At 39.2% G+C, this 18062-nt stretch overlaps 1 protein-coding gene across 2 annotated transcripts in view; it reads right to left on the bottom strand.

Annotated features, from left to right (window-relative positions):
- The window catches only part of RNF144B (ring finger protein 144B), a 257967-nt gene that overhangs the window by 87574 nt on the left and 152331 nt on the right, over positions 1-18062 (bottom strand). Inside the window, exon 1 of one of the 2 annotated variants that reach the window (XM_072603941.1) lies at positions 7680-7886. The exons of the other annotated variant lie outside the window; for it this stretch is intronic. The gene's annotated coding sequence lies outside the window, so the exon portion shown is untranslated. Of the gene's footprint in view, positions 1-7679; positions 7887-18062 lie in introns of those variants that run through there. 2 annotated transcript variants of the gene reach the window in all.

The following is an 18062-nucleotide window of genomic DNA, read 5'->3' as shown; positions in this document are numbered from 1 at the left end:
GGAATGAATTCATTTTAATAAGGAAGCATGGCACCCAGAAGGGAACAGTGGCTCTAAAATCAAAGCGCTTAGGTTCAAATCCCAACTCTGATACTTATTTACTGTGTGGCTTTGGACAGGTCATTTAAACTCCAAGGCCTCAGCTTCCTGATCTATAAAAAGAGAAGAATGGAACTGATGGCCTCAACCATGGAGGTCAAAAGACTATTACATATAAGAAAGCCTTTAAAGGAGGCTGTTATCATCTCCATTTCAAAGAAACTTCTTAGCTCAGAGCATGGGGTTAATGATGCCAAGATTCCACATTTAATGTGCTTATACTGGCTATTCGATTTTGTTTGGTTCAATGACCACAGACTCCACCTCAAACCCTGACACCAACAGTCTGGGACAAGGCCAGAAAGCGTGGCTAAGGCCCTATATATCCATTGCTGCCATTTCTGTATCTGGAAAAACTGAGAGGTGGTACATTTTAAAATAATTCAAGAAGAGGCTTTTTAATCTGAGAGGTATTCCAGAGTAACATCTGCTTGTATAGAAAACACCTACTTTGCTTTGAATTTGTGGTTCATAAGTAATATGACAAATAAGAAATACTTTCTCCACAAATCTTTGAGGCTGAGTCAGGAAGACCTGAGTTCAAATTAGGTACTGGATACTGAGTAGTTGTGTGATTACCAGGCAAGTCACATAACCTTTATTTGCCTCAGTTTCCTCATCTGTAAAATGGAAGTAATAACAGCAACAAGATTGCTGTGAGGATCAAATGAGATAATATTTGTAAAGTACTAAGCTCATCGTCAGGCACATAGTATTTAATAAATGTGGTTTCCTTCATCCTTCTTCTTCCCCCTTTCTCACTGTAAATCAATAACTTTTGAAATTCACAGTCCTAGAGAATGAGAGGAGGGAGGATACTGATAGTGGTTTTTAATGCCTTTAATCTCAATACTTTCTATCTCTACTTTCAAGATACCAGCAAAGGTATATGAAATTGTAATAGATAATTATATTATAAAGTTCATCTTTTTTCTTGAAATGGAACTAATAATTTAAATGTAATTTTTACTTCTTCCAAACTCTGCTCCATAGGGAAAAGGCATTTTAGTACTGAACATTATCTTTTAGACCAAAATGTTTTCTAAAGGACTCACCACTATTGGAATAAAGCAGTCTTTTTAGACAACACTAATATCAAAATCCCTCATAATTAGCCCTAAATAATACATTCACTGGGGAACTACATAAAATGTATTTTTTATTAAGATGAAATAAGAAAAATCATATTCTGGGATCTCAAAGTTTAATAGTTGCTCAGAAACCATTATTTTCTTCAAATGACTCAGCTTGACTGTCTTCAGAATAGTCTCATTATTACCACACAAGAACCAAATCCCGATCAGGCAGGTATAAATCCATTCACAGCTCTCCTAACAGAATTAGGTAATCAAAGTAGGTAGGAATGACTATGTGGTTGGCATTTTAATGATTTCTTTATAAAGACAATTTATACTATTGCTCCTCTCCACTGGCCTCCTCCTTCCCCACCTCCATCAACACACCCTTGCTTTTCTCATCAGTAATATTCCTTTCTTCTACAGCTCTTTGCACAGCCCTACAGAAAAACTATCTTTTCTTTCCTGGCACAACACTCCCTTCAAAGCAAGAAATAATGCCACTTAGATATTCAGTACATCAAAAAGCATTTTATTATTAAGCACCTACTATGTGTCAGTCACTGTGCTAAGGGCTACGGCTACAAAGAAAGGCAAAAGATGGTCCCTAATCTCAAAGAGGTCACCGCCTAACAGGAGACACAGTAGAAACAACTATTTACAAACAGAATACACACACACACACACACACACACACACACACACATACATATACATATATGACAAACTGGAAATAATCAACAGAAGGAAAACTCTAGTATTAAGGGGTAGAAGGAAAGGCTTCCTCTAGAAGATGGAATTTCAGTTGAGACTTGAAGGAAGTCAGGCAAGAATGATGTCATTAATAAATTTCTAAAGTTCAAGGAGGTGATGCAGTAGGTAGGGTGTACCTGGTCTGGGGTCAGGAAGACTCCTCTTTCTGAGTTCAAATCTTGCCTCAGACACTTACTAGCTGTGCAACCCTAGGAAAGTCACTTAACCCTGTTTGCCTTGGTTTCCTCATCTGTAAAATGAGCTGGAGAAGGAAATGGCAAACTACTCTAGTATCTCTGCTAAGAAAGCCCCAAATAGGGTCACAGAGTAGGACACGATGGAAATGAATGAACAACAACAAAGGTCAAGGAAAACATATTTAAAAAGCACTGGGGCAACAAATTCACTGCCTCAGTCTCTTCTTCTCCCAATTCTTCAGCAAAGTAAAGGATCCTTAAGCACCCTTCCAATTCAGTGCCTGATCCTATTTATGGAGTTAAATTTTCAAATCATAAATTGTAATTGTCAAAGCATGAATAACCAGCCCTAAATTGCTTAAGCATAGAACTAGAAACTAAATTTTCTCATTTCTCACGTGAGTAAATTGAGACATAGGCGTATCTTGTAGCTAGTGACTGAGTCAAAACTAGAACCTAGGTCTTTTGACTCCCAATCCAGTTTTCTTACCATACTTGGTCCCTATATGCCAGCTAAGCTTGTAGAATGAATAAAAGCATATATAACCATGTGAACTTCTGAGGATGTCAAAGAAATGCACAGGAACCTTAGTTTCTGTTTGCTTTTTAACTTAGTGCTTTCCTAAACATTCAGCTGGTAAAGGGGTCTTCACTACCACAACAGTAAAATATTGCCCCTTTGCCAAACCACATGTTTCTGTAAGAAGGAATTTACAATACAAGAAAGCAAGGAGGTTGTTTTGTGGCTGCAGAAAGAACCAACAATATTTGAACTGATAAGGTAACTGCTTTTCATACCTTATGACTGTGCTAAAGGGAGCCAGCCAGGTTTTGCAGCATCAGTCTACTAGCTAAATAGAATGTGACTAAGACTAAGTTAGGTGCAAGTTTTCTAGGATTTTCAGTTACCCTGATTTTCAAACAAAAACATAATGAATTTTGAACCACTGTTCTTCTAGGAAGGACAAAGAGCTAGCTGACCATGAGTTGGGATTCAAACTTACAGTTCCTGAGAACCTGTTAACAATTAACCAGAAATAGCTTTTGTTACAGATTCTTTAATATTATTACAGTAGTGAGGGAGGGAGAGACTACATTTCCCAGGATGCCTGGGTTCAGTGTGATACTCACTGAACATAAGAACTCTCAACTCCTGTGCACCTGCAGTAAAAAACTGATTGTCATCAGAAGGACTGTGGCAACAGAAGCCAAAATTAAGGAAGCAGAGGTTGTTGCAGGATTCATGAGCATAAAGAAGAGAAACTTCTAAAAATAAGAGAAAATAATAAGGGCTTTTTAAAAATTGTTGTTGGATTAGACATGGACCAAAGAAATGAGGTACTCTGCCTGCAGAAAAGCTATCAAACTGCAGCTTTGCCCAGAAGTGATGAGTAGGACCTGATCTAACCAGTCCTAGGAGTACAAGTAACCCAGATGTAGGTGACTAGTCTGCTACCTAGCTCTGCGTGTGTGTGTGTGTGTGTGTGTGTGTGTGTGTGTGTGTGTGTGTGTGTGTGTGTGTGTGTGTGTGTGCTGGATGGTACTTAAGCTTTCAAAGTATAATATTCCCCCATCCTTTTTCAGCCAGATAGGGCAGCATAGGTAGTGTACAGAGCTCTGGGCCTGGAGTCAGGAAGACCTGAGCTAAAATTTGTTGACTTCAGGCAGCTTACTAGTTGTATGAGCCTGGGCAAGAAATTTAGCCTGTCTGCATCAATTTCTCCATCTGCAAAATAGGAATAATATCAACATCTCCCTTACAGGCTTGTAGTAAGAATTAAATAAGATAATGTTTCTAAAGCATCTGGCACCTACTAGGCACAATATAAATACTTATTTTCTCTTTCCCTTCTTTGTAGATCTTTGAGTCTTAGAAGAGTTTGTTTTCTAAACTACTCTGGGAGGAAAAGCAGAAGAGATTACACTCAATTAGGAATATGCATTAATTTTATTTCCTCTTTTATTTTACTATTACTCTAGTTCCTCAATTAAATGTTTTAATGTTACAGTGTAATTCTTACCCTAGATCTGGGAGTACAATGAACCACCACACATCTAGACCTGAGTTAACTTTGATTTAATTCAATTCAATAAACATTTATTAAGCACCTACGATGTACCCAGCACTACGCTTAAACACACTAGAACTTCTGGTATTCTGAGTTGTTCTTGTTGTGGAGTTTGGTTTTTTTTTCCTTTTTTTTCCAAACTGGAAGGTGACAAGCAAGCTAGAAAGACAAGGTATCATTTAAAAGCCCCAACATTTTTTAATACAAGCCTGAGAGATTCTATCCAGATCTACAAACAAGCTACAATGGGTACCACAATCCAAATGAATAGATTCATCTCCCACTATATTTAAGGAAGTATATTTTATATTCAAATGAAGAAAATGACCAGAAACATTCCCCTGTCCATATTGCAGAGATAGATAGGAACTACTACTTACTTGTTTAGAAAAAAAATTTATAAATGCCAAAAGCTTTCTTTTTTCCCAGTACAACAGCTTTCCTGAATTGTTAAACAAAAGAATCTGAATTTTATTATATAATAGCCATACAACGGGAGCAGATCCAGGGAAAAAAATGACCAAACTCTCCTACCCACCAATAAGTATACTGGCCTCAAACTGGCAACCTACTCTTATTTTCTTTACTGAAGTTTCTTTACTAGGATAGAAAGCATAGAGAATATCAAAACTGAAGTCAGCAAACAGTAATTTAGACCTATTTCAATGTGCTGGGTTTTTTTTAAATAATGAACTTAAAGTTGCAATATACTTTCTATTATCTGAATACTAACTGTCCAAAATGAAAACGGAGAATAATCATGGGAGGAGACCCCAAAAAACTGCTGCTCTTTATCCTCTCCTTTCCCCTCAATCCCTGTTCAGTCACTGGAGGTAGATATAAATTAACACCAGCAAACTTAGAATAGTGTCTCCAGTGCTTAGCGCAGTACCTGGCATGTAGTATGCACTTAATAAATGCTTGTTGACTGATTGACAAGAGCAAACCAAAGAGATTTGATGACCAGAGGCAGCCTTAAGGAGAAATCTACCACTTCAGTGATGGTGCCTGCATATAGCCGTAACTTCCATTCCATGGACAGCCCCATAGGGCAGGGTCCAGAGACAGATCATTTAGAAGCATGATTCCTGTGGCCACTTGGCCCCTCTCCAATGCCCAAAATAATTGGTTATGCAAAATAGGTGCAATCTCCAGTTATTTGGACTTTGCTCACCCACAAACCAACATCTGGGTTCAGCATGATTCCTGACCTCTACTTCAGACCCTAATGACCTAGCTGAACAGAAAAGTGAGGCCACAAGTCATGCTCAGGAAAACATAGAAATGTGACCTGTTTGCAGAATAATTAAAAAGGAGCATCATTTTTAACGTATACGTAAGTATTTTAACATGTAAAACATTGGGACCAAGTCTCTGGAGGGATGAAGTAAACTCACAGAACAATGCCTGTCTAATGCAAGTAACTGACTTTTATGGTTGATGCTTAAATTTCCCAAGAAGCTAACTGGTCATATATGTAGAAACAGCAGTTATTCTGTTCCAAGAGATGATATATTTTTCTTCACTGTAGGAATAAACCCTTTCTTTGGTTCATGGCTAGTGACCAGAAAGTTGCTTTAAAAAAAAAAAAAAAGATCCATTTCTTTTGCTGGCCTATTTTGGAAGCCTAAATTCCCAATAACTTAATTGTCAATAAGCTGGAGCCATTCATGAGAATGGGCTATTGAATTCCAAGGAAATGTTCCTGGGGGATCAGCCCCAAGATATCTGGCACAGATTAATGTAAATATTTGTAAAGCACTGGGTAAATGGACAGTGCTTGACAGCTCTCAAAGCTATACTTCCAAGTGTGGCAGAGGCTGGACTAGGGTTAGAGCATAGCTGGGTTGCAATTTTTTTTTAAATAAAAAACTGTGACCTGATTCTGCCTGCTTCAGTGACTGCTCAAAATTTCTCCTGTGTTGACTAAGCATGTTTACCTTAAGTGAGTTTCTGCACTGATTAAATCTGTTTCGGTTAACCAGACTCTCCTTTTGAAGGAGAGGCTTTTTCTATCACCTTCTTGTTCCCAAGGGGGTATCTGTCACGAAGAATAAAATACTAATGGGGGCCAAAGGTATGGGGGAGGGAGCAGAGATAGGTTTCATAAAGCTACGTTCTAATTGGCTTCGTGGGTGTAATTGCGTGTTTGTTTACAGATCACTAAGCAAGAGAGACTTTAGAAAAACTCCAGAGGTATACGCTCCCTCAAAAGTTAAAAGGTGGGAAAGAAGAAAAAAATGGGAGAGGGATAAAGTCAGCAAAGGGAAAAGAAGTGGGGCAGCTACAGCCTAGTAAATGAATGTTGCTCACAAAGAAAACTAGATCTTATGATTGGCCGGCTCCGGTGTGAAGACTGGCCGGTTTCCTTTAGCCTCTCTCACCCACACCCTAAAAAACTGAGTCATTTTAAAGTTAGTTTACTTTGCTGGTAGACCTACAGACGGCCAATATGCTCTTTCAGGAATTTTTAGGTCATGTTACTTGCTAAAGGGATGTTGTTTGAGGGTGGATATTTTAATTCTTGACTTTTGATGCTACAGGACTGGTTTCTTCCAGAAATGCCCAACCAGAAGTCCAGGAATATTCCTGCTGGGAACCACTTCTAACATTCTAGCAAAATGCGTGGGGCAGAGAAGAGAACAGCCAGACTGGGCTCCAGGCAAGAAGTCGGGGCATTTTCTCCACAATAGTGAATTCCAAACAGAGAAACCAAAACATAAGAAGATCAGCCTACAGAGGTAGTATTGCAGTGAATGCCTAAGACGGAGAGAGAAAGTGAAAGACACAAAGTGTTTGTGCTGGAGGAGAAAGCTTATAGAGGGGCAAGCATGAGCCTCAACTCATAAAAACTCATATTAGGAATCAGTTTAATTTTAATCAGTAATCAGTCAACATTTATTAATCCCCTACTATGTGCTAGGCATTGTGCTTTAAATAAGATGACATCTGAAATAAGTAGTACAGTAAATATACAATTTCAACGTTCTACATCCTTCCAAGTATAAGCAGCCAAACAATAATCATGTGTAAGGCACAGTGGTTGACATAGGAGTTTATTTTATTGATGTCAGTGTTTGGGGGAACAAGGCCAGTTATTACCAAGCAACAGCAGGTAAACATCTGAGAATACGCGACTAGTTAAATCACAAGCCAAGGTTTGAGCTAGTGTTTTTTTGCATTTTTTCAAATCCACTTCTGAAAATACTGATTGCCTAGTGTAACAACTATTTTTTTTTTGCCTTTAAGAAAATCTTTTCAAAATACAAACACAGTAACACGTTTTCAAGACCTTTACAGCCAAGCCCCCATGAATTCATTGAATCACCTCTCCTTGCAAGCGCTGTCTGCAGAAAACAGAGCGAAATATCATACAAGTATGATCAGGGTCCCCTGCTCTGATCCTAAACACTATATTCCTCTTTCTGGCACTCCCACATTAAGTAAAAGCAAGCCGAACAGAAAGCAAGCGCTCAGAAACGTACCTTGCACCAAGAGGTTGGTGGCCACAGCAGCTGTCTGACTTTCCGACAGCCCCACGCTCACTCCTCAGGGCAGCCGAGGAGGTTCATAGTATCACCAAGCACTCCGGGCTGCTCACCGACTGGAGGAGAGACTGTTTCATTGCTCTCCGCGGGAGCTCTGCCTGAGTGCAGCTGCTGACAGCCGTACACTTTTCAGGATTGCCACAGGACACGTCTTTCAAAGACCTTTAGAGAGGGCCGGTGTAGGACAATCTCCTCCCCGCTCTCCAGAGCATAGTGCTATCTCAGCTCCACAGGCAGAGCAGGGTAGCGCAGCGGCTGGCCAGCAGCGACTTTGGGGGGTGGGGGGAAAGAGCTGCATTTATTTATACAGGAAGCTCCAGCGCAGCACTTCCTACTTCCCATCTGAGTCCCACTTCGGCTGCAGGTGACTGTTTTAACCCTGTCAGAACCTTGCACCCGGGGTGCACTCCGGAGCTCCTTCTCGCAGGATTTCTAGCACGCTTTCGATAGGTTCTCCTGGGGTGGAAATTGCAAGAACGGCTGAAAGGGGCACCTGTTAAGCCATTAGCGCCTACTGGTCTCGCCCAGCCTGGGAAACCTCTCTTGACTCCGGAGACTCCGGCTTTCTCCTCCACACCTAGCTAGAACTCAGCTCCCCCTGGCAGGCTTCCTCCCCTTCCTTTCCTCCTAGACCGCCAACCGCTTGGGCTTTTCTCCCCTTGTCGCTCAAGCCTCCGCTCTTACCTTCTCTTACACTTTCTTTCACCAGAGCGACGAGGTCCGGTTTAGTGTTTATGCAGGCTAAGTGCTTGCCATTCCAGTAATGCTGTTTGAATATCAGTTATCATCATAGTGTTGAGGTGGCATTAGCCCCAACCAAAACTGCCCTCAGGCTTTAACTGAAAGCTGTTTTTCAGAAAGGCTTCTTCTCCAAGAACTCCAAGGCATTAAGATGCCTACATGTACAGAGATGACCCTTCTACATCTCATTTTGACTTCTGTCAAATTGCCATGTGTTACCAAATGAAGAAACTATCCATTTGCTTTTTGGCCAACTGTGGCTAGAGCACCCGGCCTGGAGCTAGGAAGACCTGAGTTCAAATCCAGCCTTAGATACTTACTAGCTGTATGACCCTGAACAAGGCACTATTTGCCTCAGTTTCCTCATCTGTACAATGAAGTGAAGGAAATGGCAAAAAAAAAAAAAAACCCAAAAAACCACTCCACTATTCTTTGCCAAGAAAAACCGTAAAGGGGGTCAGGAAAAGTCAACTAAGCCAAACGTGACTGACCAAACAACAAAATCCATTTGCTTTGAAGTGCATGATACACCTACACCTCTGTATAATAATAGTAACTAACATTTATATAGCACTAACATGCAATACAAACATTACCCATTTGATCTTCACAACAGGCCCGGGAGGCTGGTGCTTTCATTATCATCACTTGATAGAGGAAGGAACTGAGGCAGAGAGGTTAAAATGATTTGCCCAAGGTCACAACTAGTAAACCTCTGAGGCTAAATTTGAATTCAGGTCTTCATGTCTTCAGGATAAGCTCTCTATTCACTGTGCCACCTAGTAGCCTCATGTAGCCATTACCTACCCAAAACATAATTTAACCTCCCTTAGGGGAGCTCACAGCTGGGCAGCTATCTACCTTAGTGTGACTTTGATACACCCCAGAACTTGAAGAGGTTAAATTTTTGTATACTTTCTGGGTTGATATATCCATACAGTGGACCTGAACTACTAAAATGAAACTGTTAGGTCTAATACCTGCAGTAAGTATGAGACAGCTCAGAAATGTCACAACTCCAACACAAGGTTCTCTCTGATCAGTTCAGTTAAATGCAACAGAAACAATGAATATATTTGCTAAGGGGAAGAGACTCATATGGTCCTTTGTGGAAGGGATCTATCTGTTCTTGCCAATAAAATAGCAACAGTAGGCATTGCTCCGAGGGACACAAGGCAAACTGCTCTCAGCGCCTGACGGGAGGAAAAGTTCCAGGTGACAAACAGGGAAAGACAGCGTTTCTATACGGGTGCAGCTGGAGGCGGAGAAGGATGAGTAAGGAGGACTTGTCTGAGAGAGAGGTGTGGTATCACAACAGGGAGAGGACGGGCACAAAGTGAAAGCTGGAAGAAACAACTAATGGACAGGCCAACCTCATTTTCAAGGTGTCCTTTGCACAAGGTCACAAGGAGCTTATTGGTAGGAGAGCCAAGACTAGAACCCAGCTCTCTAGCATCAGTTTGTGACCTTTGCTCCAAAACTGGATGAGAAAAGAACTCATCCTTTAATCTACCCCCAAATTCTGGAGTAGTGCAGGCATTGAGACAAACTATCAATGAACCTCAATTAGAGCTAAACCTAAGAGTTGGGATAGCCCAGGGACAGAGAACCAGAAAATGCTAACTAAACAATCTAGGAGATGTACATTATACAAATGCATTAATAGAGCTCAATTCTAAAAATCTCTTTAAAAAAAATCCACACATTTACACTGTAATTTCTTATCTAAAAGATAAAACAAAGAGCTAAATAAAACTGAAATGTCAACATTCTTTAAATAAAAATCTCACTTTAAATAAAAATCCCTAGAAATAATAGGCTAATTTAACAGGTAATCTTAGGTAACTGAATAATTTGTCTTGCATTCAATGGTTAGGGCAGAGGGGAGAGGTGCAGCTGACAAGAGTACAGAGTTTAGAAACCCACCAACATGAGTTCAAATCTAGCCCTCAAACACTTCCTAGCTCTATAACTTGAACAAGTCAGTATACATTGAACAAGTCAATTAAATTCTTGCAGCTTCAGTTGTGCAGTGAGTAATTTGAGGGACAGGCCTGAACAGCCCTTTTCAGCTCTAAATCTATGGTCCCATGTGCCACGAGTGGAAAAAAAATTATTGTTTTCAATTCAGTAGACCTGAGCCCAAATCTTAACGTTACCACTTGGTTGTCTGGCCCAGGCTTAGTTACATCACATCATTGTGCCTCAGTTTCATCATCACAGCATGGATACAATCATCTTTGCACATGGTTAATGTGAGAACACTAAAGAGTATAAGGGCAGCTAGGTAGCATATTGGATAGAGTAGGTCTGGAGTCAGGAAGATTTGGGTTCAGATGTGGCCTCAGATACTAGCTGTGTGCCCTGGGCAAGTCACTTAACTCTGTTTGCATCAGTTTCTTCATCTGTAAAATGATGGTGAAGGAAATGGCAGGCCACTCCAATATCTTTGCCAAGAAAGCCCCAAATGGAGGCACACAGACACAACTGAAAATGACTGAATGAAAACTGAAAACAAGGACAGCGTCGAGTTTTTTCTTTGTATCCCCAATGACGCTGAACATATTACTGTAAGTTCTTCATAATTATTTACTAAATGAATAAAACAAATGAATTTATGCATGCATACATAAATAGTAAACACGTGTATTTGAAAATCCTAGTTTAGGCAAATATGCATGTCAGACTGGTATTGTACAAATTAATATTGTATAAAAGTTATTACAAACTTAAGCCCAGAGCAACCTCTCTTCACATTGTTTTATTTTTTAAAAGAAAAAGGTTACTTTTACTTCTTCAAGCTGACAAGTGATATACAGCCAAAACCTGATTCAAAATGAAATTCTTGTAAACAGTTATAAACATCATGTAATAGGAGGTCCCCTGACTATAATGACTTTCCTTGCAATATAATAACAAAAGATACTTCCTAGTATGAACTACACAGAGCCATACAGAGAACCTCATTTTTGACACTAACAGGAAATAATTACAAGATTACTAATTTATTCCCTTTACTCCTGTCTTTACTTACAAAAAGGAAGATGAGAACCCCAGGTCACAATCACAATGTTCATGCCACAAATTTATCCAGAAAGCAATTGAGGCAACATGAGCTATTCACTTCTACACATATGATGTAATACTTGTACCCTAGAAGTTATGTTTACAAAGGGAATTTTTTCATTTCAAATTTTATTCTCCTGTATTAAAGGGAATTTGGCATAGTGACAAGAGGGCTGGCCTTGGGGCTAAGAGGACATGGTTTCAAGCTTCACCTTTTACACAAAGGGATGTGACCCCTGGACAAGTCACTTAATCTGTCAATGCGCTAGACAGCTCTCAACACTTAAAGTTGCTGAGAAGGTGCTGAGCTACACTGGTAGAAAAAATTTTTTCACTACATCAAAGAAATCACAGATTGGTCCCATGCCTTATCCCTTTCTCCTGGATTACTTATGAGAAAAACAAAACCCATTCCTGTGCTAAGGAGTCAACTTACCTCTACTCTAGTTCTGATTAAGTAAATAAATGACTTGGCATTTTCAGCTTACTATCTCAACTATTCCCTCTAGCCAAAGTATTATAAAATGGCTATAATCAAGTGTCATGAATCAAATGGAAGAATGCAAAATGTGCTCAGTACCTGGTTCTGCAGTAATGTACAATTCCCAATACACAAGGGGGAAAAATGTAAAGGTAAGGAGCTGAGAAGGCTGCCATTGGCAGCTAAAACATGGTGGCATCTTAATTGGCACTCTTCTGATGCATTTGATTTGATTCATCTCAACTCTATGTGATGTCATCTCAGTGATAATGGTTACCTACAAACCAAAAGAAAATGCAAAGTCTAATAGAACAGTCTCAGACTACTCAGACCAAATATATTCTCCATGCTGGGAATTCTGTCCCTCTTTATCTCTACCACCCAGCTGCTCCAGTTTCCTTCTAATTTGTTGTTGTCATTGATCACTTGTTCAGTCATGTTTGACTTTCGTTTATCCATGGGATTTTCTTAGCAAAGATACTAGAGTGGTTTATCATTTCTTTCTCCAGTGGATGAAGGCAAACAGAGGTTAAGTGCCTTGCCCAAGGTCACACAACTGGTAAGTATCTGAGGCTAGATTTGAACTCAGGTCTTCCTGACTCCAGACCCAGCACTTTTATCTATGACCTACCTATCCAGTGACTCTCCCCTGCCTCCTTCAAGACTCATCTCAAAGTCCCACTTTCTGCAAGAGGCCTTTCCAAGTCCTAACTCCCAACTTTACCTTCCCTCTGAGATTATCTCCAATTTACCCTGTATATATCTTGTTATGTACATAATCATTTGCATGTTCCCTTCCCCATTAGAATGTGTCACTTATCATCTCAGTTTTTTCATCTGTAAATTGAGAGGGTTGGACTTGGTTGGCCTCTGAGTCCTTTTCACCTCTAAATCTTGTCATTCTGTCTTCATCAACAGATTGTCCAAATTCTCCTAATGCCTATGAATGGCAGTATTCAAGGGGAAGGATTTTGGAGGAGTGGACTGCTTAGGATTAATGACATCCTGTACAATAACACTGGAATGATGCAATTAGGGATAGTAGGAGATGTAACTCAAAGGTAACCAATGTCACTCACTAACACTCTCCTCTTAGGAAAAAAAAATCAAGTATGAAGAAATCTGTAATAGTTCAACTTATGTCCTCAACTAATAACCCTGATTCTTGAGTATAGTTAAGTTAAATGAATTAAGTATAGTTCAAAAGTGGTATGGCAGTATCAGAAAACATGTTATAGAAGACATGGATTCAGTTTTTCCTCCCAGCCCCTGCTCCTCCTGAAAATTATTAAGCAGGCACCATGTGGAAGGTGCACCATGCTAGGTACTATAACTCTTAACCTCTCTCAATCACAGGCAACTGATAGATCTAAATAATGGAGAAAGTTTCCACACTGAGAAAATCATGGGTCCTTGATGTATTGACCTAAGTTGCTGCTCAAGCTCATAAAGTTTGTGTTGAGGTATGCCTCTGTAAATATACTCATCTCCTAGACAACTTTCAGATAATAAAATCAGTGCATAGCCCCACGGCCAGATTAAACAGTACTACTACAAGCTTCTCATTGTTCTACAATCAATTCTTAGGATGTCTTTGACACTAGAATGACATTCTCAAGAGTTTGCATCCAAACAAAAACTAGTTTCCAATTGCCACATGATAAAGTGAGGATAGGGCTAGAAAGGAATGCATTTGGATAAGTAGAAATAACAGGAGAAGAGAAGGGGCCTCAAGTCATCAGGACAAAGGAAAATATTTCTGAACCACAAGCTCCTGCAGAAAGGAGGGAAGATTTCAGTTATTTTAGGCAGCATAATTCCAGAATCCAGCATTAGAGGAATGGAAGGAGTTGAAGGGATGGCTTCAAGGTAACCTTAAAATCAAGAATTCAGAGACCTATCCTTCCTCATAGAGTAGATTTTCTTAACTGTAACCTTGGAGAAAGAAGGTCACCCTACCATGATCATCACAACCTCCACCATCACCACCACTACCACCAGGGGTTACAAAGGGGCCACATAACTTAGGGAAGCAAAGAATTTGGAAGTGGCTATTCCTTGCCAGTACACTGGAGTGTATGGACAGTGAAGACCTTATGGGAAGAGGATTGCTCATCCAGTAGTCCTGAAGTTGTAAGGATATGTGAAATGAAAAAGTGTAAGTGAAAATGTTTTTAATTATAAAGCACCATATAAGTATACTATTATGATTATTAGTATTATTACCTACCCGCATTATTACCAAGGAAAGAATCACACTAAAATCATACCCATAGGGAGGCAAAGCCAAGATTTCAGAGTAGCAGAAAGCAGAGAGCTCCCTCCCCATGCAACATTCCTCCAAATAGACCTAGAAAATGTGCCACACCAAATTTTGCTGGGGAAATCCAAGAAAAAGTCATCGAGTGTCATTTTTTTTTCAAGCCTAGGTCACGATAGGGAGACAGAAGAAAGGTCTGCGGACACGAGACAAAAGTTTGGCCAGGGAAACTCAGAGAAAGGTTGTGCACCAGGGTGAGAAGTCCCAAACTCATACCAGGCTATCTCCTAACCTATACAGTGTAGGAACAGGTGACAGTTACCAGTAGCTCTGGATTTTGGCTCTAATATTCCTGGGAGTATTCATTTTGGCGTTTCTTTCAGGAAGTGATTGGTGGATTCTTTCTATTTCCATTTTGCCCTCTGATTCTAAGACATATGGGCATTTTTCTTTTAGTCTTCCTTAAAACAGGACAGCTAGGTCCTGATTTTGGTCATAGTGTTCAGGTAGTAAATGAAATATGAGTTCCAGAGGAAAAAGAAATGAGAATTATGGAAGAGCAAATTGGAAAGGGAATTAATAACTTGACACAAGAGGTGCAACACGTTATGCAAGTAACAAACTTTATGAAAATCTGAATGTAGCAAACAGAAGACAAATGATTTGATGAGGCAACAAGAAATGATAAAATAAAGTCCAAATGATGTAAAAAAAGAGGGAGAAGATATAAAGTTATCTATCTCACAACAAAAACAACTGGTATAGAAAAAAAATCAAAAGAAAAATATTTAAGAATCACTGAATTGACTACCACAAACAAAATCTGTACATCCTATTTCAGGAAATCTTAAAGCTGCCCAAACCCCTTAGAACCAGAGGACAAAGTAGAAATGAAAGAGTCTACCAATCACCTCCTAGAAATAAACCCCCAAATAACAACTCCTAGAAACATGATAGCTAAAATCTGGAGCAGATCTGCACAACTGGGCAGTATGTAGGAACCAAAATTAAAATAGGCTAAACTTCTTCAGGCTGCAGACAGGTTTTTTAGTGGCTAACTTTCCAAGTAAAGGTATAATTAATGATTAAACTCTTTTGTAAATAAGCCATATTTTTAAAAAGGGAAACTTCAATTAATATCAGTTAATTACACTTACTACTTCAGATTTTTATTTATCATGAAATCATACTAATGTTAAAAAAAATTACTTTGCTAAGTGGGACATAATCCAAAAACTGTAATCAGCAAACACTTCTTTATGAAGTTACCTTCAGTAAAAGACTTTCCAGAAGCAGCAATTTCTTTAGAAATATGAAAATTAACCTTAGTAGTTGCCTCATTTTCTGAGCTTACCCACCAAGATTTTTCAACAATTTAGACGCTTTAATTTGTTTTTCATTGGTGTACAATTGCTTAAATCAGGGTGTTTTGATTCAAAATGGCGACAAAGATTATATTCCTTCAGAAAGGCTATGAGCAAACAAGGCAGAATATTTTGTCTCTCATTTAAATAAACAAGTATCTATTTGTCCACTCTAGATTAAACATTCTATGTTCTGATTCAATCTTCTAGTTCTTTGTAATGTTAGACTGAAAAAATCTCCACAGTAACTGCTCACATACAAAGAAAAACAGAACTGAATGTCTGATGTTGAAGAGAGCACCAGACATTCATGTAGCTTAGAGGACAGCCAGGCAATTAGAAACCCTCAGGTTGTTGCCACTTATTGCATAGCGGGCCTCAGTTGCATTGGCACATAGCTACATTCACTTTGTCCCTGTTCAGTGCCAGTAACAACCAAAAACATAGTCAAAAGATACAACTCTGGCTCATCTCAAACTAGAAACAAATTGACGATGGTTTCCACAAGTAACATGACAAATAGGAGAAAATGAGTAGGGGCAACCCACCCGCCAAGTTACATGATGGGCACAATAGTGACTAGTGGAAGGCAGGTTAAGAGGGGGCATGGACAAAGCATTCCTTATATCTTTACTTTCTTCTACATCGCCTACATGTTTCAAGGGCTGCCCAAAATCCTTTGGCAGGCTGAAAGTGGCCCTTATGTTGTACAGGCCTGATCCTGAGCCAAACTAAGGTTAAAGAAATCAAGGTCAAAGAAAAAGTACTATAAGCAGCCAGAAAAAAAAAAAAAAAGAATTCAAGTACTGAAGAGCCACAGTTAGAATTACACATGATTCAGCAGCCACCACCATCAAGGACAGGTGAGTTTGTAATACAAAAATCCAGAAGGAAATGGATACTGCCTTATAATCATTTAACCAGAAAAAATGAGTACAGTCCTACAAGGGGAATAAATGGACCTTTCATGAAATACAGAACCTCCAAGAATTCCTGATGAAAAGAGCTGTGAAAAAACGTAAGTTCAAACACAGGAAGTAAGAGAAACATAAAAAGGTAAATATGAATGAACAATGAAGAAGAACTAAACAAGGATAAACTGCTCTAATACGAGGAGATGATCCACATGTCCCTTTTGACCTCTATCATCATCTGGGGTCACAGAAAAATGGAAAGAAAGGAGAAGAGAAATACACTGAGGGGAAAAGGATGGTTAGGGACAATTATCCCACATAATTAGGATGTACAAGTAAACATTTATACAAACAAGGAGAAGAGAAATAAGGGAGTAAATGACTCCTGAACCTCCCTCCATTAGAACTAGTCAAAGTGAAGAATACATATAATCCATATCTACATATACATATACAATTAAATATAGAAATACATTTTATTCACTGGGGAAATGGGAGGAGAAGGGAGGGAAAGCAGGAATTTGAGAGAAGATAGATTAAGAGAAGAATTATTGTTCAGTTGCTTAGTCATGCCCTACTCTTTATGGCACCATGGAACATATTGTCCATGGGTTTTCTTGGTAAAGATACTGGAGTAGTTTGCCATTTCCTTCTCCAATGGATTAAGGCAAAGAGAGGTTATGTGACTTGCCTGGGATCATACAGCTGGTAAGTGTCTGAGGCTGGATTTGAACTCAGGTCTTCCTGACTCCAGACTCAGCCCCATATCCACTGAGTCACCTAGCTGCCTCAAGAGAGGGATTAGTCCAAATTCAAACAAACTCTAAGAATGTACAAAAATATTTGTAGCTTTTTTTGAGGTGACAAAGAATGGTAATCTATGGGGGTACCCATAAGGAGAGAATGGTGTACAAATGTGATGTAGTTCTATTGTACTGTAAGAGATGATAAAGGGGATGATTTAAAAGAAACCTTGGAAGATTTGTATGAACTGAGTGACATGAATAGACCTATAAGAATTATTTATACAATGCCAACAATACGGCAAAGACAAGGAATTTTGGAAAAATTAGGGATTCTGACCAACCATGATTCCAGAGGACTAACGAGGAAACAAGTTACCTCCTGATATAGGAGTGAAGGATTCAAAATACAAAATGAGATAGTTTTTTGGACAATGCAGAAATGTGTTTTGTTCAACTATATATATTTGTACAAGGGTTTTTATTTCTTTCATTGTCAATGGAGGTAGGGGTGGGAGGAGGATGTTAAGGTAGAAGGGAGGGAAAGCAGATTTTTGCTGATTAATATATATATATAATAGACATATACTTTTCTAAAAAGAAAAAAGAAATCAAAACTATCAATTGGTTCATTGTTGTCCTTCAATCTGAAAGAGGATCAAAATGACATCACCATGATAAAGTGAAGTTTCAGTGAGTCCAACTGTGGCTGATCAGACCAATACGAGCTCGGAATGCTCTACCACAGATC

This window comes from Notamacropus eugenii, chromosome 4, assembly GCF_028372415.1.
Source record: "Notamacropus eugenii isolate mMacEug1 chromosome 4, mMacEug1.pri_v2, whole genome shotgun sequence".
Classification (NCBI taxonomy): Eukaryota; Metazoa; Chordata; class Mammalia; order Diprotodontia; family Macropodidae; genus Notamacropus; species Notamacropus eugenii.
Note: the sequence above shows the minus strand (reverse complement) of the source record. Positions and strands in the feature narration are given on the sequence as shown.